General features: G+C 43.1%; 1 protein-coding gene across 9 annotated transcripts in view; it reads right to left on the bottom strand.

The window, feature by feature from the left end:
* The window catches only part of TMEM108 (transmembrane protein 108), a 261,335-nt gene extending 244,905 nt beyond the window's left edge, over positions 1 to 16,430 (bottom strand). For 7 of the 9 annotated variants that reach the window (XM_042845277.2, XM_065587087.1, XM_005278634.5 and 4 more), the window contains exons 1-2: positions 15,671 to 15,827; positions 3,506 to 3,627 (exon numbers count right to left, since the gene is read on the bottom strand). The gene's annotated coding sequence lies outside the window, so the exon portion shown is untranslated. Of the gene's footprint in view, positions 1 to 3,505; positions 3,628 to 13,172; positions 13,301 to 15,670; positions 15,828 to 16,408 lie in introns of those variants that run through there. The other 2 variants (XM_065587085.1, XM_065587086.1) reach the window with 2 other exon arrangements.
* Positions 16,431 to 24,602: the final 8,172 nt, after the last annotated feature.

Genomic DNA, 24,602 nt, shown 5'->3' with positions numbered 1-24,602 from the left:
CCCTGCTCAAAGCAGGACCAATCCCCAGACAGATTTTTGCCCCAGATCCCTAAATGGCCCCCTCAAAGATTGAACTCACAACCCTGGGTTTAGCAGGCCAGCGTTCAAACCACTGAGCTATCCCTCATGTCTTTGTACATAGCAACAATCAACTGTGCATTACTCTTCAGGAGAAAAATCCCAATTCCTCTTTCAGACCCACATTAAAAGCAAAGTTAGTTGTGACAAAGCAATTCCAAGTAAAGGCGACCCACAGGTCCTTTAAATCAGAAATCAAAACCACAACAGTGTTCTTTTTAATTGTGAAGACTCTGATCTCTATCTGCACCACTTTTTGTTTGTTCCGTTTTGAACATAATACATTGTGACCAACATGTCTAATACTAGTTGTAGTTAAATGGTGGTAAGTGCTAACATTCCATATTGTCGGTTGACTTTGTTGTTACTTCTGTACCATAATATCTGCTTTGGGAGGGTTAGCTTCTGACGCTATTTCAAGATTTGCCTCATGAAGAATTAATGACTCTTCTTCTAACACGTTCTTGTGTAGCAGTGGGAAAAACTTGTATTGCTAGTTGCTATCTCATCTTTCGGCTTCAAGCAGCTCTGGGAAACATACTGCAAAAGCTCATCGCTGGGGATAGGGGAGCAAAAGGGCTAAAAGACAGTTTGGCTGCTTCAGATTAAGTAGGAAGCATTATGGAGAAAATGTTCTGACTTATGTCACATACTAAAAATGCAATGACATTTGCCCTGCGTACTTACTGTGCAAGGCATATGCCAGGAGAAATTACATGGTTTGTAGTGCACTCTCTGACCAATCCCCCCAGGGCCGGCTCTGGCTTTTTTGCCACCCTAGGCAAAAAAGCCACCCGCCGCCCCCCTCCCCCCCCCCAGCGCGGCAGGGGAGGGCGCCAAGCCCGGCCGCAGGCCTGCAATCCCCAACCGTCCGGAGCGCCGGAGGGAGGGCGGCAAGCCCGGACGGGGCTCTCCACTCTCCCCGGCGGCCAGAGCGCCGGGGGGAGTGCAGCGAGCCCCCGGCGGCCAGAGCGCTGGGGGGAAGGCGGCGAGCCTGCCGTGGCTCTCCGCTCTCCCCGACCGGCCGGAGTGCCAGGGGGAGGGCGACGAGCCCAGTCGCGGCCCCGCTCTCGGGCCGGAGCGCCCCACCGTGCCGCCCCCCTCCAGGCGCCGGCCCAAGCACATGCTTGGTGGGCTGGTGCCTGGAGCCGGCCCTGAATCCCCCCCACAGCTTCAAACACCAAGCTTTCAGAAAATGCAGAAAACAAGATTCTTCTTTTGGATCAGCTTCCTCTGAACTGCTCAGATTCTAAGCACAAATGTATGTGCCGAGAGTATTGCAAACACCATTATAGACACTGCTTAAATAGAGTTTTTTCCTTTACTTCTAATGAATGCACACCTATTTTTGAGAGACAAGTTGCTTCCACTTCCATAAGTATATCATATTTAACCTTAGAACTCTAGCATTTTCTAGCTTTGCTGTACCAGTAAATGAATACTTAAGAGAACAAACTGTACAGTACATAGAATATGTCCAAATTGACAATCACACATGCTCAAGCTATGCCTATAATAGGTAACAGGTAATTGTGCATGCATAATAGGTAGATGTGTATGAAAATCGGTAACAATGCAGAAGTCCCCATTTGTGCATGTAAAGTGCCTGTCTGCCCATACATATAGGTATTTTGTAGGTACAAATTAGGAGTCTACATTTCAAATTGTCCTTATGCCTACAGTTTCCAAAAGATTAAAATAAAATGTCTGTTCTTTGTTTGACCTTTCTGATAGTAATTGCTTACTTGGTAATTAAAGTATCCCACTTACAAATATCTGATTGGCAGAACCCTAAGGTGGCATTATTTAGCTTTTTGGATCTAGAGTTCCAAAAGGGATGGGGAAAAATGTACAGGATATCAAATATGCAAAAGCATCATCAAGGGTTTTAACAACAACTCAGTAGATTTCTGACTTGTGAATTACTCTTCGTTTTATGGTTGCAATAGCTAATAAATTATTCAATCTGCAGCTTTTTTTTTCTATTTTGCATTACATATGTCGTATAAATCACACCTGATTCACTGTAACACAATGGCGCAAGAGAGGAGCAAAATATTTGCAGAGTAAGGCAAAACAGCAGTCATAATCAGACTTATTTTTACTTTATTATGAACCAAAAAAGGGGCCTCTCATTGAAAAAAATGACTATATTTTGTGAATTTCCACTTAAAAAATTGTCTCATTTTCCAGCAAAATGAGGTCATTTCATTGAAAGATTACTTTAAAATTTGAAAATAGAGCTGTGAAATATGAACTGTCATTGTTTCAATGTAGAAAATAGAGATGTCATTATATTCTGCAGAGAAACTAGATCGTCCAAACCTTCAAAACATTTTGTGGGAGTTTTACCAATTTTGAACATCTCTAAATTGGAGCTGCACCATTTGAGATTCCTTAATCTAGCCTTCTAAAAAGCTTTCCTTTAAAATCACATCTTTATCAGTCAGGGCGATGGGTCCCTGAACTGATTTAGCAGCAGCTGTCCAGGTTTTAGTTCACATGTGAATGCTTGTGGTGTCCATCAAACAGCAGGCAGTCTGTTCTTATGCTCCCTAAATAACTTCTGGGCAATTTAACACATTTTTCAGTCTGAAACCAAATGGTAAAAATGTTTAAAAGGGTGCCAAAAATTACACTTACCCTCAACAACTATGCCACAGTGATGTTATCTGTCTTTGTAAAACCCAGAAGAACCAAGAAATTGAGACACTACTGAAAAAACTCTCCACCTTACCACACCTTTTATGCAAACACCCAAATGAGAGATACAGTGTCCTGGGGCAGGAAATGATCCAAAATGAAGGACAAAGTATTAGTAGCTCAAAGCAAAAATACAAGAAATGTACTGTCTTTGCCATCTATTTATAAACACTTTCAGGGTTTATGATTTCCTGTGTGTCAATAATTTACAATTATAAAAGTGAAATATCACTCCATGATTTTGTTGGGGGTGAGGTATATTTGGGTCTATAACAAGGGACAGTTTAGAGGTATGGTTCTCTCCTGTTTGAAATATATCCTGCGATGAGGTATTGAATCCCCATCAGGTATTGGGTTTCAAAGATATTGAATCCCCATCAGGAGGCTTTGAGACAATTTTTTTTTTAGACTGTCTCAGCTGAGGAAAGGACCTCTTATTAGCAGATGAAGTATCTAAAAATAAAGGAGATGTACACAGCTGGGGAATATTTACAGAAACATATTGGCTTTTTTAGCAGGCACTTTACTTTCATATAGTAAGAGCCTAAATTTCAGAGAATCTGAATGTCTGCATCTGCCACTGACCTCTGAAAACTCAGGCCTCTTTCATCTGTATTTAGCCTGGTTAACAAGCTCATCATATGCTACAAATTACTAGGACTGAACCACTGCATTGGACACTGGATGGTCTGTAATAAGCAGCAATGGCAGAAAATTGTCTTACCTTAGAGTGGGATGTGTAGACGCCTTCAAACGCATCTAGAGTCTCATAGCCCATTGAGTCCGTTCTCTGTTCAACTGTAGATTCTGCTTCTTTTTGCTTTTTGCATTGCTGGCTGGTGCAAACTGTAAATTTACAGAAGTGGGTGTGTTATGCCAAGATGCTTATCCATATCTCATTCTGCAAGGCATTCAATTTAAATGCACATGGCACTGTGCCATGTGGCTCCTATTCCTCTGAAGTGCTTTCAGTCCCATGACCTACACGCAGCAATGTTTCTGTAGGTCATTGGTTTTTTTGGAAGATAAATAGGCAGATGGAAGAGTACAAAGGTGATTCTAAGGGATTTTCTTTAACGTATTTACAGAACCTCACATTCAATCAGCGAATGTCATATTTAAGAACATGGTCTTGTCTTACTTGAATTCATACATAAGAAACTTTTAATTGTTGAGTTCTCTGTGAACATCTGTGTTAAAGGTTTATCCTGAGAGAAAGGAGTGAATTATTTTTAATTCAGAATATTTAATTTAAATGTGGTAATCCAATTTTTTTTAAACTTGAAGTTGGTAGGATAGAAGCAGATTCTAGGATCTTTCAGAGAGAAAAATATTCTGCTGATTCATCCCAGGAATTAGACCAGATGAGACTCATCTCAAACTCAGGGAGAATAAACAGGTTGAGAGTCTCTCTAAGGCAGAGGGAATGCTCATGGGGCAGTGCAGTGGGTCTTACAGGGAGAAACCCTAGGAATAGGCAAGCTCAGAAGGAAGTTCAGGTTGAGATGTGTTTGTTATTTAAGATAGCAATAAAGGAAAACCACAGGAGAGGGTATGTTTGGATAATATTCAATGTGTGTGCCATGTCAAAAGCAGGGTGGGAACAAGAGGGTGGTAGAAATGAAAGAAATCCATATCAGAGCTTGTTCTATGCAACAGTTAAGGGAACCACAGTGAGGTTCCTCCACTAAGTGAAGAAATCCACTGGTAGCTGGGGATAACAAAAGAAACCTACTATTCTACACCACTGCCACTACTTTACATAGTGGAGGTTAACATTTCAAAATGAACATTACTACAGGACACTAGATGAATGTGTCAGTGGGAATAGATGTGGCGTAGCCTGCAGTGGAGAACAAAGAGAGGAATGGATGAGGAGCGAGGATGCTGAAGAATTTGTGAAAAGCCATCTGGAATTGTGTGTTTTCTTGATGGCTCAGTAAGATTAATTACTCTGATGAGGCACAGACTCAGTTCAAATACTGAGATGAATCTACAGGGAAATAACATAGGAGATCCCTTGAATCTGCCCTTATAAACAAAATATGACCGCATTATGTTGTATCCCCCAAACATGGGTGTTCCTACCATGTTTGACCACTGCTGCAGAATACTGTATTATTTTAAGGGAGTTTTCCCCACATAACAATGTGAGCATGAGTATTAAGACTTTCTATAGCTCATTTGATATAAAGTCCAGAAGTGTCATGGGGATAACTAACAAAATATCTTCAGTCTCGTGCAGCGGCTGCTTACCAGAACATACATTGAACTAACTGCCCCAACGAAGGCTAAAGTAAGAAAATATTTGAATGAAATAACATACACAGGTGTAAATCTGGAGTTGCTTCCCCACTGGTTTCAGTGTCAGGTGTGACAGAGATTGGAATCAGGCCATAGAGCAGGGGTAGGCAACCTATGGCACACGTGCCGAAGGCGGCAAGCGAGCTGATTTTCAGTGGCACTCACACTGCCCAGGTCCTGGCCACCAGTCCAGGGGGCTCTGCATTTTAATTTAATTTTAAATGAAGCTTCTTAAACAGTTTAAAAACCTTATTTATTTTCCATACAACAATAGTTTAGTTCTATATTATAGACTTATAGAAAGAGACCTTCTAAAAACGTTAACATGTATTCCTGGCACGCGAAACCTTAACTGAGAGTGAATAAATGAAGACTCGGCACAGCACTTCGGAAAGGTTGCCGACCCCTGCCATAGAGCCTTACTAGCTTTAAAAACGGATCCCAAATGCTCACAACTCCACTGATACGTACATTAGTACTACCTCTTAGAATCTCACCTGGGAAAGTCAGGGAGATTTTTTTTTTATTTTATCTTTTTGTAATGACAGGTTTTACTATGTACATTCTATAGCTCGTTAATCTTGACCTACACACTTGAGGAAGACAGTATAGACCTTTGTTTTAACAGTTTAATCCAGCACGCACTGATCACACTTTTGATGTCTTTGAATCTGAATTTTATAGGCTGAGCAAAATCCTTCCCTATATTCTTGGTGACTTTCCAAAATGTTAAAGCAAAGGCCACTAAAAACCATGGGCCACATCCACAGTAGGTGTCAAATGATACAGCTCTTCCGATTTGGGTGGCCCCACCCCAATTTACAGCAGCTGAAGATCTGGCCCAAAGCATTTAAGAAGGCATAGCTATATAATTAATTATTTTGATTATGGAGGGCCCACAAACTAACTGGATATTTTAAAATCATAGTAAATTTAAACATCTGTATGTGTGTATACATACAGTCCAGTGAAGCCTGTACAACAGACCACCCTTATTATGCAACCTTCCATGTTTAAACCATCACAGTGTATTGTAATACTCCATAACAGAAATCAAAGGCTCTGTTGGGACACTAAGTAACAATTCCAGCACATACGCAGGCAGGGCTTAACTTCCTCTTAGGCATCCCCCACTCCCAAAACCAAGCCAATAACAACATATTAAAACAAGACAACTTAACACTAAGATAAAGATACAGCTCCACATATTAGTGGAGGTGCTGTATGCACTGATCATTACACTATCACCCAAGGTATTGAATGTAGCTCTGTTGCATGGCTGCTAGAGGACCATATCCATTTGCAACTGAATGTCGGTGGTCTAGAATTACGAGGCATCTAGTTTTCAACCAGAACACCTGGTCAAAAAGGGACTCTGGTGGCTCTGGTCAGCACTGCTGACCGGCCCATTAAAAGTCCGGTTGGCGGTGCAGCAGGGCTAAGGCAGGCTCCCTGCCTGCCCTGGCTCTGCGCAGCTCCCCAGAAATGGCCGGCATGTCCCTGCAGCCCCTAGGCGCAGGGGCGATCAGGAAAGCTCTGCGTGCTGCCCCTGCCCCCAGTGCTGGCTCCATAGCTCCCATTGGCTGGGAACCACGTCCAATGGGAGCTGCAGGGGTAGCACATGTGGGTGCAGGCAGTGTGCACCGCACAGAGCAGCCTGACTGCGCATCTACCTAGGGGCCGGACATGGCGGCCGCTTCGAGGACCAGTGCAGAGCAAGGGCAGGCAGGGAGCCTGTCTTAACCCTGCTGCGCCACCAACCGAGAGCTGCCCGAGGTAAGCACCGCCCGGCCAGAGCCCACACCCCAAACCTCCTGCCCCAGGTCAGAACCCCCTTCCTCACCCTCACTCCTTCCCAGACCCCACACTGCCACCTGCACTACAACACCTGCCCCAGGTCAGAACCCCCTCCCACATGCTTACTCCCTCCCAGACCCCGCACCCAAACCCCAGGTCGGAACCCCCTTCCTCACCCTAACTCCTTCTCAGGCCCCACACTGCCACCTGCACCCCAACACCTATCCCAGGTCGGAACCCCCTCCCTCACCCTGACTCCCTCCCAGACCCCGCACCCCAACCCTCTACCCCAGGTCGGAACAGCCTCCTGCACCCAAACTCCCTCCCAGAGCCCGCACCCCCTCCTGCACCCCAACCCCTTATCCCAGCCCTGAGCCCCCTCCCGCACCCCAATCCCCCACCCCATCCCCCTACTGCACTCCAAAGCCCTCTGTCCCAGCCCAAAGCTCCGTCCTGCACCCAAAACCCCTCATCCCTGGCCCCACCCCAGAGCCTGCACCCCCAGCCAGAGCCTGCACCCCCTCCCATACCCCATACTCCCTGCCCCAGCCCAGAGCCCTAGCCCACATCCTGAACCCCTCATTCCTGGCCCCACCGCAGAGCCCACACCCACCACCGGAGCCTTCCCCCCCTCGTGCCCCCCAATCCCCTGCCCAGCCAAGGGAAAGTGAGTGAGGGTGGGGGAGAGCGAGTGACAGAAGGAAAGGGGCTGGAGTGAGTGGGAGTGGGGCCTTAGAGAAGGGATGGGGCCTCGGGCAGGGGCAGGGCAAGGGTGTTCAGTTTTGTGCAATTAGAAAGTTGGCAACCCTACCGTGGTCCCTTGAGTGATCATGTAAGGCTTATTTAACTATATATTCCCCCATTTCTTCCTTTGCCAGCATAGTAAGAGGGTACATGGATAAATCATTATGATATCACTGTATCTACTTTGTTCAAGTAGATTCCTTATGAAAGGCGCTTTTGTGATGCCTTATGAAAGAGCACTTCCTGGTATGCTCCAGTAATGCCTCAATAGATAGAGAGTACTAAAGGTGGAACACACAGGGGTTTGTTTTTTTTAATACGGCTGCTATTTTGAACACTGCAAATTGACAGCAGCAGTGCTCTATACCCTGGGATTCAGTGGCAGCAGCAGCCAGCCTGTTTTGATATGGAGAGGAACTGGATGCTCTGATGAGCACATGACTCCATTCAAGTCACAAGACAGGAGCTGCACAGCTAAACTTATTATTACACCATATCAGAGCTGTCAGTTTTGAGTCCTAGCACAGCATTGTGCAAAAGGGCAAGCGTTCTGGGTGCTTTCAGAACAGCACATACCCACCTCAGCATAGGGCTCCCTGTTATAACACTCCTCTTTCTTTGATTCACACTAATGTCACTAAGCTATAGACTATGGCTACATTAAACCCTGTCATAATTGCCCTTTGTACAAGAATACCCCTCTATGACACAACATTGTTGACTCTCACTAATGGCATTACAATGAGGGTGGTACAACCAGCTTCTTTCAAACAATGTGCTGGTTGGCTTTCTCCTTCCCCTTGCTCTGCATTTTCATAGCCACAACCCACTGCCTGGATATTCCATTCTTTCCCCTGCTTGACTTCAACAGAACTATGCCATTCCCTTCTAGTCTCTACCTTCCTCCTTGCTTGCTATGCACTGAAAGCCCATGAGGCTTAGGCTCCTAAGTGCCTAAATCACCTTTGAAAATGGGACTCAGGTGGCTTGTGAAAATCCTACCTTCTCTTTTTTCTCTCTCTCCACCCCTTTCCTAAGGTTCGCTGACTGCCCCAGTCTCTCGTTCCCCTCCTCCCCAACCACGGAGGGACACACTCTGCACCGTCTCAGTACTGTAGTACCATATTGAGAGCATTCCTTGAGGAAGAAATAGTGAACTGTCTTCTCAGAGTCTTCACTTGAATGAAGGAGTTGGGACATTTACAGAACCCTGGAAGAGGGGTTAATATTCTGGTCTCTCGTGTGTTGCCAGAGTCAGTGCTGCACTATGGCGGGAAGGGAAAGGTATACTTACTGGCCTAATTTTTAAAGGGCAATGAGCAACCACCAATCCTACTACAGACATTAATGGGAGATGTAAGTAATTAGCACTTTTGGGAAAGAAGGCTAACGGAAGGCACCATGAGAAACCTCAATACTGGCTATGGTGCAGCTATTGGCCACACTGCACGCAAAAAACAAATTATAGCAATCATTTTAGAAACATGATTCTTAGATTAAATTGTTACGAAGTTTTGATATCAAATCTAAAAGTAACCCCATTTCACTGCTGTAACCCTTGATCTCCCATCCTCCTCCCCTTTGTTTGTGACTTCCCCCCCTTGTTACAAATGGTGTCTAAGCTTAAACAGTAAGCCCGAGGGAGCAGTGACCATATATTATCTGTATTTGTGATGGACCTATTACATTATGAAGGCTAGATAAATATGAATAATTAATTGCAGTCCTATGGCATCTTCTATTGAAAGCAATATTTTGGGTACACAGGTTGGTCACTAATGAGTCTTTAATAGCCTTCTGTATATGACAATAATAATAAATAATAAAATAATAATAATACTTGGCTCTTATATAGATCTTTCCATCTGGAAATCTCAAAGTGCTTTATAAAGAAAGGTCAGTATCATTATTCTCATTTTATAGATGGGGAAACTGAGGCACAAAGATTAAAATGACTTGCCCCAGGTCATCCAGCAGATCACTGGCAAAGATGGAAACAGAATCCAGGTCTGCTGACTTCCAATCCAGTGTTTCAGGGTAGCATCCGATATGCATCCGAAGAAGTGGGTTGTAGCCCACTTCCATAAGAAAGCTTATGCTCTAATAAATTTGTTAGTCTCTAAGGTGCCACAAGTACTCCTGTTCTTTTTTTCCAATCCAGTGCTTGATCCACTGGACCAGGCTGCCTCTCTACCTGGAAAAAAAAGATTCTGAAAAATCTCATGCTATCAATGTGTGCCTAGTTTTCACTTTAAATTGGCTAGTTACTTCAATCAGTTGTAGGAACTACTGGAGAGTGTTGTGACAGCTGCTAGTGGGGTGGGCAAAACTAATCACATGTCTGCTTTCCTAATGTGCTCAGCCAGTGACTCTTGATGGTAGCATGTGTTTCTGCCTTTACATTCATGGAGAGCATTTAAATAGGTCTATGTTCCCTGTCTCTCTACAAGAACCTCACTAACATGATTAAGCCAATAGAAACCCGATCCTGAACAAAAGGACAAGGATTTCATTTGCAGACTTCCCACTGTACAAATGGGAGGTCTTGATGAAACAGTGTAAACTAAAGACTAAACCAAATGGTAAAACATGCTACTGAATAAGTGATATGACTATTCCTCTTGAGTTCTCCTTAGAAACAGGAGCCCCAATGGTCACAGCTGCTAACAGCAAACTCTGTGCTTCTGTATCATAACATCCTGCTGCATTCCCCACTTGTGGCATCATGTTATCTGTCTCTTCCTTCGGATCATACATCTGAAGAGAGGTTCCCACAGCAACTTTAGCTGGCAAAACTTCTCTGAGGCATTGCAGCACTGTGTGGATAAAATCCTGCCGTCTGGCGCACAAGGAACGAAGAGCCCAGGGAATCTCTTCCTCCACAAAGCCAGCAAGCCAGTATCTCTCCTCGGTGCTCAAGAGGGCAGTATGAAAGAGGGCCAATAATTGCACCAGCTCATCCACCACATCTCTAAGGGAGTGCTATGAACATGCTAAACGGTCATGACTAGCTCTTCAGCTAGCTAGCACATATGCTGTGGTCAGCAGCAAGCACAATCCAGCAGCAGCAGAAACAGCTGCCTTTTTCAGTACGAGCACAGTCTAAGTCAAGGTTGGGCAAACTACGGCCCGCGGGCTGGATCCGGCCCCCCAGGGCTTTGGATCCGGCCCGCAGTGCCGCCGGCATCACCCTGCGTCCCCAGTCGGTGGGGGGCTGAGGGCTCCGTGTGTTGCCTCCAGGCACCGCCCCTCGCAGCTCCCATTGGCCGGGAACGGGGAACTGCGGCCAATGGGAGCTTCGGGGGAGGTACCTGGAGGCACGGCAAGGGCAACATACGCAGAGCCATCCGCCTCCCCCTCGGGCTGCAGCGCTTTTGGGAGTGGCGCGGGGCTGGTGATAGGGGAGGCATGCAGGGAGTCTGCCCTGGCCCCGGTGTGCGCCGCTGCCACCCCAGAGCTGTTTGAAGTAAGTGGCACTGGGCGGCAGCCCGAACCCCGCCTGCACTCCACCCCCCAACTCCCTGCCCTGAGCCCCCTGCCTGCACCTCGCACCCCTCCTGAACCCCAACTCCCTGCCCTGAGCCCCCTCGTACACCCTGCACCCCTCCTTCACCCCAACCCCCTGCCCTGAGCCCCCTGCTGCACCCTGCACCCCAACCCACTGCCCTGAGCCCCCAGCAGCACCCCGCACCCCTCCTTCACCCCAACCCCCTGCCCTGTGTCCCCTGCTGCACCCCTCCTGCACCCAAACCCCCTGCCCTGAGCCTCCTCCCACAGTCTGCACCCCTCCTACAGCCCTTCCCTGATCCCCCTCATACACCCCTCCTCTGCCCCAATCCCTTGCCCTGAACCCCTTCCTGCACACCGCACCCCCTCATGCACTCCAACTCCCTGCCCCGGCCCTGCATACAATTTCCCCACCCAGATGTGGCCCTCAGCCCAAAAAGTTTGCCCACCCCGGTCTAAGTGCTCCCACAGTCCACTGCCTCAATCTACTATGAGGAATCTTGCCCTGGCTGACAGTGGGGGCAAGCCTGGTAGTTCCCCCCCCCCCCCCCCCCGGTCTCCCCCAGCCATAGTAGGATTTATCCCTTTATTGTAGGAGCTGGATCGACAGCACTGCAAACTACTGATCACATTTCAATCTCAAACTTAGTGCTTATCACCAGATAAGCTCAAGGAAGTCAGCCATGGCACACGTGTTCAAGGGCACAAGCAATTTTCTTTACGCACGGTGCAAACTGGATCAAAGAGTAGAATCTGGTCCTGAACAGAAGTGTCTGAAATAGCCACCTAGAGTAAATACCCATTTTAGTTCTGGGTAAAATGGGAGCCTTAACTATGTACCTCTTTTCTTTTGTTGGTTTGAGTCAGAAAGTTAATGTTAATTTTCCTAGTCTACCTACCCACTGTGGCCATGATATGCCTTGGGACAAATTCTTCTCAAGCTACACCAATGAAAGTACATTAACTGGAACAATTCAGTGTATATCTATACTAGATTTTTTGGTCTTGTACCTTGAGCTAACTGATCGCAATTAACTCAAGTTAACAAATAAGATTGTAAACTCTTCTGTAGCCAACTCACAAATGTTTGTTCCAAGACACACATGTTTTCTCAGCTGTGGTTCAACCTGGCTTAACTCTGAGGAGGTATGTCTACTCTAGAGATTTTAAACTCAAGATAATTGATTGCCAATTAACTTTAGTAAACTAACACATTTGTATATACTAATCTGGACACTCCACAAACATTTGTGTCTTGGAACAATCAATTTAAAGAACTGTAGTGTACACAAAGCCATGAACCATTATCAGGAACAAACTTTTTTGAGAATCTGTACTAGAATTTACAGTCACGTTAGTTATCTTGAGTTATCTGGTGACTGATTAGCTCACGTTACAACAGCACCAAAAACTGTACTATAAGCAAGTTCTGAGAGGAGAATTTATCTTCACTGGGCTAGATTCCACCCTAGGTTATGCTGACTTGATGTAACCTACAGCCCCAGTAGAATGTACACATGGAAGTAAGGTTGCAGTGCATACATTTAACAACTTATCTTCTTTTAGGGGATCCTCATCACCAACAAAATCTCAAATTTGGGCAACTATGGAGAGAGAGAGGGCATGGCTAGGGCAGCATGGCTGCAAATTGATCCAACACATTTGCCAGGCACCATCCGCTGCTGATGCTTCAGTTTAAAACTGCCTCTGTAACAGGGTGGCACGCCCTTCTTGCAAGCACCCCCTAGTCAAGTGTGTGTGCCTGCAGTCTCTATTTGTGATGACCCCTGTTGGAGGGTTTTCAGTAACTTAGCCTTCCGGCCAAGTCTCTCACACAGTCTGTATGTGAAACAGAACAGACCCCTTTTGGGGCATACAGTCCACCAGGGGCCTGTTCCAGGACCCCTCTGTTGGTATCTCTGTACCCATCCCCAGGCTCAGTCTTTAAATAGTCCCAGCCCCAGTATGGGGCCATATCCCCAGGGCTTCCTCACTGGAGACACTGTCTTCCTGCAGCCCTTCCTGGGCTCAGTCCTTACTTAGTCAGCCAGGAGCTCCCTTGGTCCTTGCCAGCAATTGACCTGTCGATGGTCCTGCTGCTCCTTCAGTCGGTCAACCAACCAGGAGCACAGTTCTCACTCCTCCAGCTCCAGGCAGCAACTACCTGGCTCTACTTCTGCAGCTCCTTTTTTATGGCTCTCCCAGTCCCAAATTGGTTGCTCCCTGCAGCTCTCTTATTGGCTGCTTCCCCTGCAGCCACTCTAGGCAGCCTGGAGGACTTCTCTACTGCTCCTTTCTGGGAAAGGGTGTGTGTGGTAGGATCACAAGGCCTCCTGCAGGGGGCCTCTAGGCCTAATACACCTTGTACAGCCTCCCAGTGCAAAGCCTCCAGGGGAAGGGAGCAGTGCAGATGCTACACCAGAGCTATTTAGTATTACTGCCTCCCTATGTCAGGGGCAGAGGGGATGAGGCAGTCTAGTGTTATCAAACTTTGTAAAGCACTGGATGTCAAAAAAGTCTGTACATAAATACATATTTTGTGTAAGTATTTCTCTGCTATTTTTGTATAATATTTGCATGTCAATTTTTATTTGTATATTAGATAACATAAGATCTTTATTTTTACTTTATTAATATGCTCAAGACGTATTGGTATTTTGCATCAAGCAGTTATCATTGTTTATATATCCTGTTCTATCTTTTTTTTTTTTTTAAATCACACCTATGAGAAGAGTAAAAGTTCAATATATTCCATATCTGGAACAAATACAGAGAACATCAGTTTACAAATTCCATCCTTTTTAACTGGACTATAGGTATTTTCCCAGTTTTTCAACCTTGAAAAATAGCTCGTGGATTTCTAAGTAATTGTTGGCACTCACAAATTGCAAGTATGGTACAAAATCCCTGAAAATTAGAACAGCCAGCATTACGCTTACACTGGTGATAAGCTAATTATGGTATCAAAAATAACTTTATGATAGGAAGCTATAGTACTAAATAGCTTTACAAACAAAGCAGATCAGAATAGTTCACTAGGGGAGAGCAGCATAATAGAAAACATTCTCAATGTTTGCATGCCTAGTTTTAATTCTGACTGTTCTGTGTTAAAGTCGAGCAAATAGACTGCTTCTAGATCCAGTTAGCATATAGTACTGCTTTTTCTTATATAGGTAAAGTCATGAAATTTAACTGCTACTGGTTAAATGGTTCTGCAAACGGAAAACAGTCGGAACTTTTTTAGTTTTGTGCAATAGCATTTGGTTCCCAGAATTAACACTGCAGAGGCATGTTATATATTAGTGGGTTTGGATTTTTTGTGGGGTTTATTTATTTATTTATTTATTTATTTTGGTCTTTTGAACTTTCCTGCTTACTCTGGTCTTTTGAATTAGAAACATTCAGCAGCAGCTGAAAGATGACAGCATCATTCATCAATAGCACATTCTCACTTCTGATTTACTTCCTGGGAGAGCTATAGTATTTTAAAAGACTGATCCTGCTTAGTTTTGACATTAACTTCTCTTTCACAGCAGCTTCTCTGAACAAGCTACTACATCCATGTAGCCTGAATGCATGAATGCTCTCTGTACTTACAGAAGGAGGATTTTCTCAGTTTGATTATAGATTCTGGAGTTTTGCTGCACAGCCATTTATTCATAGTACAGTTCAGTTCCTTTTCATTTTTTGTGGTGCAGTCAGTTTAATCCTTAGCAGCTTTAATTCTTTTCAACAATGGCTTTAATTATCTTTGGTATAAACTTCACTTTCAGTATATTCTTAAAATATTTTCCATAGGGCAATTATTCAGTCCACTCTATAGTTTTGGAGGAAATACATAAAAATCTGTTTCTTGTGAAGCAGTTGGCTAAGATGTATGCCTACCACAGGACTACAATGGGCTTTTTTAATTGGCTACAGTTCAAGATCTGTTTAAACAGGCTGCTGTCTTTCATTCACTGTTCTACTTTAAATGCAATATACAAGCCATAGATTCCAAATCCATTAGCATATTGAGCATCAGTCTTGCGCCTTTGGTTTAATATTGCCAACATGCATCTCAGAACACACATAAATGACTGGTCTTGGCAGGCATTTTTACAGGTTTTGTTTTAAACAGCCTGCTTTGTAAAAATGACCTGATGCTTTTCATGTAAAGATTGGTATTAATATCAACCTTCCTCTCCCTCTCCACTGCTTCATAAAGACAGGAATGTATCTATGCACTATTTCCAATGCATGCCTGTCTGTGCAACTGCTTGCCAATATATAATTTAATATTCTCAAGATGTAAAACATTTAAAATAGAATACAATGATTTTTAATTACCAAAGAAAACTGCTAGGCATATTTGAGTATTTATCACCTTTGATCACATTTAATTTAGAATTTAAAAAACATCAAAAGAAAGCAGAATACAGAATTTAAGAGTGGAGCCCTTTTTCTATTTTACTCTATGCTTGTGCACCAGAAAATCCTGCTGCATCCATTCCTGGCAGCTAATTTATTAGAATAAAGAGACATCATTATTGCTTACCTCAGTAGAAGTGCTAAAGCTCCCCCAGACTGCTGTGGAGAAAGCACAGCCTCATTTGCACATACACACACAAACTGATGTTCCTTCTGATCTGTCGGCAACCAAGAAGGCCAATAGCACATGTTGCCTAGCATCAGTCACATGACAGAGCCAGCCAATCTCCTAAATGTTCTTTGCAGTGCCTACTTCTGCTTTCCAAATCCCAAGGGATGTTTTATATAGCTCCCAGCTTGTTCAGGTCAGACACAATAGGGAGAAGCAGAAGTCTCACCCCACTCATTTGTTTGGACTAGCCTCACAAGAAATAGACACTTGGCACTATTGAGTGACCACTGCGAGGTCAGGCTGGTAAAGAATCTCCGGCTGCGAGAATGTATAAAGAGTCCAAACCGGAGCCAGAGTCTTTTTCAGTGGGACACAGAGCAGAGCGAAGTAGCTGTTAGTGAAGCACAGCCACTGAATATAAATGAGGACATACTGTTGCAATAACAGGGACAGGTTATTACAGGGATTACAGGCAGGATTTACAAGAGCTGTATTGGATTAACAATAATTGCACTGAAATGGGAAGTCCTGTATTTAGAGGGCCACTTTAAAAAGGTTAAATATATAATGAAAGTAAGTCTGTAAATAAACAGTATTAAAATAAAATAACATTCTGCTCTAGCACTAATTTGGTTGCTGCTGAGGCTTTCTGTGGCTCCTTTAACAATTGAGTCAACATTTTGTGGGTCTTACCTATCTCAGCTATTGATCTTCCACTGTAACTCTTGTAAATCTTGAACAAGGGCAGGAAGAGACCATCAGAAGATATCTGTCACAGCTCTATCATTCCTGGTCTAGAATAATAATATTTACCTGTGTTAGAGCGGTTCTCAGTCAAGAATTTCAAAGCACTGTACTAATGAATATAAGTGTCATTTATCCCCATTTTACAGATGAGGAAACATTTTCAGAGAGGTTGACGTGACTTATCCAAGGTAAGCAGAGCAGGTGAATCACAGTGCCAGGAATACAGCCCAGGAGCCCAGACTCCCAATCTAGTATCCAGGGCCGGTGCAACCATTTAGGTGACCTAGGCGGTCGCCTAGGGCACTAGGATTTGGGGGGGTGCCATTTTCTTCGGCAGCAACCGCAGTGGCCGGATCTTCGGCCGCCCCAGTCGCCGCCGGCATTTAGGCGGAGGGAGCTGGGGCAGTGGAGCCTGCAGCAAGGAGGGGGGGTGGCATGCAGGGGAACTCCCCGCCCCAGCTCACCCCTGCCCCGCCTCCTCCCCAAGCACGCCGTGGCTGCTTCACTTCTCCCGCCTCCCAGGTTGGCGGCGACAATCAGCTTAGGCGCCGCAAGCCTGGGAGGCGGGAGAAGTGAAGCAGCAATGGCGTGCTGGGGAGGAGGCGGGGCAGGGGTGAGCTGGGGCGGGGGGGTGCCTCAGGGTGGGGAGCTGCCGCAGGGAGGGCGCCTCAGGGCGGAGCGGGGGAGCTGCCGTGGGGGTGGGGGCGTCTCAGGGTGGGGGCTCGGGGACAGGGGGGGACGCCTAGGGCGCGAAACATCCTTACACCGGCCCTGCTAGCATCTCATCCTATGCCATGCAGCTTGCTAACAATTCGCTTCCTTTGCTCCTCTTCCCCCATCATTCTCACATATATTTTTCTCTCACATTTTTCAATATTCACTGATGCCTTTTTTGTCACCTAAAACTGCCATTGACTTTCCATTGCAATACAGATATTCGAACCAAATGTAGCTGTTGTATGTCACTCCTCCAATTTCTGTTACATTAGCCTGTTCATTTTTTTGCTTCACTGAGAGTAAGAAGTGTGCAAGAAACCCAGGATCAAACTGGTAAAGTAGCACAATAAGCTTCAAACACATTTGAAAGTTCATCGCAATAAGTCAATGAGCCTGAAGCTCACTTAGTGTTTGCAAACGTTTCAGTATTCCATCCAACTTCAGAATGAGCTGCTGAAGGTAAAATATTCCTAGCATTGAAACTATGGCTTATTCAGTGGGACATCCCTTGACTCATGGACGAGCACCAACTGCTGCACCACTGTTTATAATCCTCCATTGTCTTTTCTTTGTTTGCAAAATATTGTCCTGATCTTGTCTTATATTAATATCATAATGAACTGCTCAGTCCAGGTGACAGAACACTGTTAAAAACAACACTTACAATGCTCTACATCTTCAAAGTGCCCTACAAACACAAAATAATTAGTCTAATTAGGTAACTAATCTAATTAAACGAACAGATACAATGAACCCAGAGCCAGACATGAACTGTTAAACTCTGCTTCTCCTGTATGATGAACAAATGGATATAAGGACAAATTTTCCATCAGCTTCCTCAATTATAGCTATCAGTTTGTGAATGCATCTGTCTATAAGCACACAACCTCCATAATCCTATCTTCTATAACAGGCTTTGGAGTCGCAGCAGTAGCCTTCGGGCTGGCTATGGCCCCTACATGAGCACATGCTAATGGCCAGTGGATTCATGTAGACGACCCATCAGCCTCGTCCTACTCCATGTTTGGCAAAAGGAGCCCAAAAAGGAGGAGTCAGGGCCCAATGATATCTCGGGGGAGGGGGGGAGGAGTGCACCCACATACCGCAAGCTGCATCACCCCATCCCTTGGGTAATAGAAGTGCATCATTTCTACCGCAGCCAGTGCCCTCCACAGCCACAGCAGAAGGGGCAGGATTGGATTCACACTCTAGTATGTGGAAATGTGGGGTCTGCACATGCAAACTGGACATTTTAAGTGCACAATTAAGGAAGCCCACTGAAAAAGTGCCCATTAATGTCAAACTCTACTTTATCAGCAGTAATTTCAATAAGCAATCAATGTGATCAAATACCTCCTCTTTGAGACAATTCAGCCTTCCACACTCTTTTTAAAAAATTCCTCGTTAAGCATCTTGGTTATGCAGACTCAGCAATTATTACACGTTAGCTGGCAATGAATCCTGTTGGACGCAAGTAACAGATTAATTCAGGACCACTGCGGATATGTGAACCTGATACAGAACCAATGTTGGCTACAATAGAAGAAAAAAAAAATGCTGAACCTAAATTAAGAGAAAACAATCTTTGAATGGTTGAAGAAAAGTTTATCTTGCTAAGTATTAAATGTTCAGATTAATCAACCTGCTTATTAATCTGTTGGTAAAAATCCTTGTTGATTGGCAAAAGCTGTTTTTTAACAGAGCTGTTTGACAGATTCTGTAGAACTGTTGATGTGGGGGGTTACACAGGCACCCACACATTTATGTATGCAGTGTGTGTTTGTGTCTCATTACAGCGGCTAATCCATAAAGGAGGATAAACGTTTACTGTAGCTACAGGTAATGGAAGTGTTTCTTTAGCTCAAGAAGGAGAGGTGGCATGCTTTTAGAGGTGAATATTGTAGGTTCAAGACCTGCTCAGGACCTAAATGGGGCAGGAGCAGAAACAGAGAGAGTACCATTGTAAATACTCTTCTTGAGGCAGCCATATGTGAATGACAACTATCACTCTATGTCGTAAGATTGTTGACGAAAGTTAATGAACACCTCTATTCTCCACAAACAGATAGAATCAGTTTGTCTGAATGTCCATCAAACATCATAAAAGACATCTTAGAATTTTTCTCTGTAAAAGCCTGTTTTTATATAGTTGCTTAGTGTAATTCAGTGGAACATATTAGCAGCTAAGAACACATTATTCTAGTGTAAACCACATATGAAAATCATATTTCATAGAAATTATTTGGGTGTCCTTGTAGAACATGCCTGAGGTTACCCAGCTTATGCTCTTGTTTTTAAACCATTTAGCATTAATTTATTTATAGGTTAAAAGATGCTTTTTAAGAAAATAAAAACTAATATTCAATCTCTTCAGAGATCTATAATGTAAAAGGATGATAGGACTATCTCTGAAGAACAAAAATTGGTGAGCCTGACTCCTTAGAATCACTATAATGCAGACAATTATAAAGATAGGTTAAAATGATTTGGATTTGTTCCTCAGTGGAAGAACTGACACTTTGAGGAAACATACTGGAAGTTTTCAAAATTATCTAAGGATTCATAAATTTATGATATACATTATTCCCTCTACAAAGCAGAAAAAAAGAAATAAGTTGCAGAACCAAAATATATTAAAACTTTGGAATGAACAGGCAACTAAACTAGAAGTGCTTTACACACAGGATAAAAAAATTGACTTTATGAAAAGGATAGTAGTTATCCAGTAAAATTAATGAAGGAATGAAGTACTTTATAAATAAGCTCAAGGGATAACAGGCCTCTAATTGTAGATGAATTAATTAGTGTACACCAGAACCCATATATGCAAACCTGATCTAAAACCCACTGAAGTCAATGTAAGTCTCTCTGCAAACTTCAGTGGAGCAGCACCACCTCCATAAAACAGAGTGGTCCTGTGGATAGACTGCTGGCCTGGGATTCTGGCTGAGACCTGAATTCTGTTCCTGTTCTATCACCACTCTGCTGTGTGACCTTGGATAAGTCACTTCACTTCTTAAGCCTTTGGTTCCCCTCTCACAGTCTAGCTTGTCTACTTAGATTGTAGGCTGTTTTCGGGCAGGGTCTGTCTGTTGCTATACGTTAGTATGGTATGTAGCACAATAGGGGCTAAATTTCAATTGGGGGCTGTCGGTATAATGCAATATAAATAATAAATAGCAACAGCAACAACATTTGCACAGTTTGAACAATCAAACTGATTGCTTGAGAATTTTGAGGTCCTCTGAAAATTTACCCTGATTTTTATTAATCAGTATAGTATTAGAAGGAAGAAGAATACCATACTTATTACAATGTATTCTTCCTTTTCTTCCTCTCCTAAAAGACTGTGATCATTTCCTCCTGCAGCACTTATATAGTACTAATCCTTCTCCTCCTACATGCTTCACTTACAACTCAAGAGTTAACAGATTATTAAACTCTTTAATGAATTATACTAAAATATGATGGCCCCATTCTAAAAAATAAGACCTGGAAATGAGTTGTTAAGAATACCTTACACGTATGAAGAAATGCCTTTAAATCATCCTTTTTAGCAAAAATGTCTTTGCTTATAATACTTGCAGTTATAAATACTTCTTTGAGAAGCACTGGCAATGAATTAATATTATTATAGGCACTTTTTAAAACAGACAGCTTTTTCCTGTTCACTATTCATCTCCTCTTCTCGCAGTCTCAAATGTAATTGATCTATAATTCTTTACAGTGTCATAAAAACTGTTGTCAATGTTACAGTCATAATATAATATGAAGCAAAGAAGGATCCCAAGGAGATAGGACATAAGTAACAATTACAGAGCCTTGGGATAAATGCACATGCTACAGCTTCAGCCATGTGTAATGAAAATGGGCTGTAAATGTCTCAAGAAAACCTAAGAGAAAGTTTTAGATAAACATCTAACTTCTTAGCAATTGTTCAAACAATTTATGATGTCCAAGGAGGAGACAAGAAGAAAGATTCAAAAAGACCAACAAAAAACCAGACAGAACACCCCAAGTCGTTTCTGTGTGACTGTTCTTTGGGCAATTCTGTAAACCACTTGGAAACTATAATTGAGTATAGTATAAATCACTGAATGGAGCAGAACAGAAAACAAGCCATTTGAAACTTGCCAGTAACTAATATCCAGTAGCTAATTTCACAAGCTATGCGATCATCTGAGCTCATGCATCTGAGCATTATGAATCAGAGTTCAAAACATGGAGACTTTTGTTCTGTACGCAGTAATTTCCCGTAAGAAAGAAACTAGTCAAAAACTACGATGTGCTGAAGATATGTATTTCACCCAAATCCTACTGAAACACAATGTGTGATACAGTTCTTTTGAAATTAAAAGAAAAGCAGTATATATTTTGCTCAGTACAATCACTTGGAGGAAGTTCATATGGCAAGTAGCATTTCTCAGAAAGTGAAATCGATGTTCAATGTACAGTAGTTCTAGCTGAACTGATATGATCATTTGAGACTTCCCACTGGCAGCAGTCATCTTGCTGAAGTGACATCAGTTGTGACACCAAAAGTATGGGAATCAAGTATACCACACCATAAACAAATTGTTTCTGTACACTTTGGCAACTATTTTGACTGAAAACATTTGTTCCGGGATTTTTACTTAAAAAAATATTCACAGTTTAAAAAGGGAGAAAAATTTCTTGTCACCATGTGAACTTTTCAAAATGCTGTGCTGCCAGAATGGATAGAATTTTGTCTCTCATTAAACTAATGAAAGGAGCCTGGTATAATGCCATTGACATCAATTAAATTATACCAGGGATGAATTATGCCCAAACTTTGAAAACTTAGAAAAATTTTGCAATTGTACAAATAAAATGATGGGAGTGGGGGCAGGGAAGAGTATGGTTAACTATGGGTGTGTATTAGATACAAGTATAGAGAGAGCTTCAATTATTTTCATATCTGGCACTAAATGTTCTTAGCAAAGTATTTAATCCTGCAACTGGGTTTTCATAAATTGATTCTGATGCTATTGTGTCAGCATCATGATAAAAATCCAAGACGATTCTCCAGAGATCACTATGATGACAGCAGGAAGATACAGTTTGATATTATCTTAACAAACAAAACAAAAGAGAGAAGATATAAACTCCCCTCCCGTTTGGAACCTCCCTTCTGTCCAAAACCCAAACTCATCACTTCATTATAATTAGGACCCCTGCAGATTTCTTTATAAACGCTAATTACTTTTTAATCTCTTTGGCAATAAATAGCTTTTCTAAACTTAATTGATTTCACTCGTGAGGACTAAGATTACCCAGGATTCCACTCACCATCTGTCATGTCAACACAGGTAGAGAGGGACATTTAATGGAGGGGTGGGGTCGATTCTTCTAAACTACTGCTCTTTCCCTTCAAAGTTACTCGGTGTAGAGTTAGTTTAGCATACAGTAGCTTTTTATTGGATGTAGACTGGTTTTTCAATCGAATTTTTACAATCAGTAATGCAGCACACTGAGAATAGTACTGACCTTTGCTAAAACACTGGAGAGGGTTGGTTCTGTGCCAGAACTCCCTTGAAAAGACTGCATTATTGCCAACTTCAAAGATTCAAAAATCATGAGACTATCTTAAAAAACATGCATCCGAAGAAGTGAGGTTTTTACCCACGAAAGCTTATGCCCAAATAAATCTGTTAGTCTTTAAGGTGCCACCAGACTCCTTGTTGTTTTTGTAGATACAGACTAACATGGCTACCCCCTGATACTTAAAAAACATGAGATTTTTAAAAAAATACAGGTTGGGTTTTTTTATTTGCCTTCTGACTTCTGAGCATTCAGGTCATATTTTCAAGTTTTTCTCCACAACCAAATGGGCTAAAAACATTTTTAATGAAAGTTGACATGTTCACATAACCTCACTACTCCAGAAGTTAAGGTTTTAAGACACTCAAACTGACATTCAAATAATTTGAGATGGCAACCTTGAGATTCCGCCCTACAATCAGATCCCAGTAGGAGGAGAATGGGGAAAATAATGTCCTTACCAGAGTGGAACTATGTTTCTGTTATAATAATGTAGCCAACTAATATGGCTTTTCCAGGAGCTTAAAGAATCTCAACTTCTTAGGTGGATTAAGATTTATGAAAGACCACATTGAAAAACATATAACTGCAAACAGGTCTGTTTTGCTGAACTGTGAAACTCAGTATTTTTCAGGGCTTTTAAAGGCATACTCTTTTGGTGGCAGTATATGCTTTTGGAGCCTGAACTACCATTTCACTGAACATAACAGTAATTTCCTCGGTTTGGAAGAGCTCCTTGGGAAATACAACAATGTCATGTGTGAGCACCTATGTTGAGTAGGTCGTAAAGAAGCTACGGCTGTATCCAAGTAAAGGAAAATGTTATCTGTTTCCGGTCTGTGGACAACTCTATTGGAAAAAGCCTAATTGAATTGTTTATGAACGTTTTAAATGAGAATAAAATAAAGCTTCAGGACTGCCGCAGCCAAAGCTACGAGAACGGCACAAATGTGAAGAGACGAAACAGTGGTTTCCAGGCAAGGATCCTTGCGCTGAATCCAAGAGCTTTCTTCGTGTGTTGTGGCTGCCATTCCCTCGATGTGGTTGTGTCAGATGCAGCGCCATTTTCTTTAGATTCAGTATATCTCTTTGGAGTACTGCAAAGGATATATGTCCTGTTTTCAGCATCAACTGTTGGCTGGAAGATCCTCACAGATAATGTCGCAAATCTGACCGTGAAGCCACTAAGTGACACTCTCTGGGAGAGTTGCATTGACAGCATAAGGCCAGTGAAGTACCAAGTGACTGAGGTTTACGACACCCTGATGGAACGGGCACAGTCGAGTAAAGCTGAGGCCGGACTCCGACACAAGGTGCAGAGCCTGTGAAATCAAATCACCAACTTCAAATTTCTGATCTTAATTGTGGTTTGGCACGATAACCTCTTCAATGTAAATGCTGTAAGCAAGGCATTACAAACTCAATCAATGGACATCATGATTGCTACTACTTTGATGAAAAGCTGCCTTGATTTCATTGTGGCCTATAGAGACAAGGGATTTAAAGATGCCATCACTGCTGCCAAAGAAATGGCGGAAGACTTAGGAGTTGAGCCTGCTGCCTTCAAGGAAAGTTGTATTCATCAGAAGAAGAGACAATTTGGTTACAAGGGCAGAGATGAGGTGATGGGAAGCTCAGATGAAAAATTAAAGAGGGAGTTTTTTTGCCCACTTGTTGACACTACTCCGGTATCCATCGAAGAAAGATTCGGACAAATGAAGCATCAACTATCGGGTGGAAGATCCACACAGACAATGTTACAAATCTGACCATGAAGCCGCTAAGTGACACTCTCTGGGAGAGCTGCACTGACAGTGTAAGAACATATAAAACTTACGTGGTTTTGTAGGACCTTAGTAAG

Source organism: Chrysemys picta, chromosome 2, assembly GCF_011386835.1.
Source record: "Chrysemys picta bellii isolate R12L10 chromosome 2, ASM1138683v2, whole genome shotgun sequence".
Lineage (NCBI taxonomy): Eukaryota > Metazoa > Chordata > Testudines > Emydidae > Chrysemys > Chrysemys picta.
Note: the sequence above shows the minus strand (reverse complement) of the source record. Positions and strands in the feature narration are given on the sequence as shown.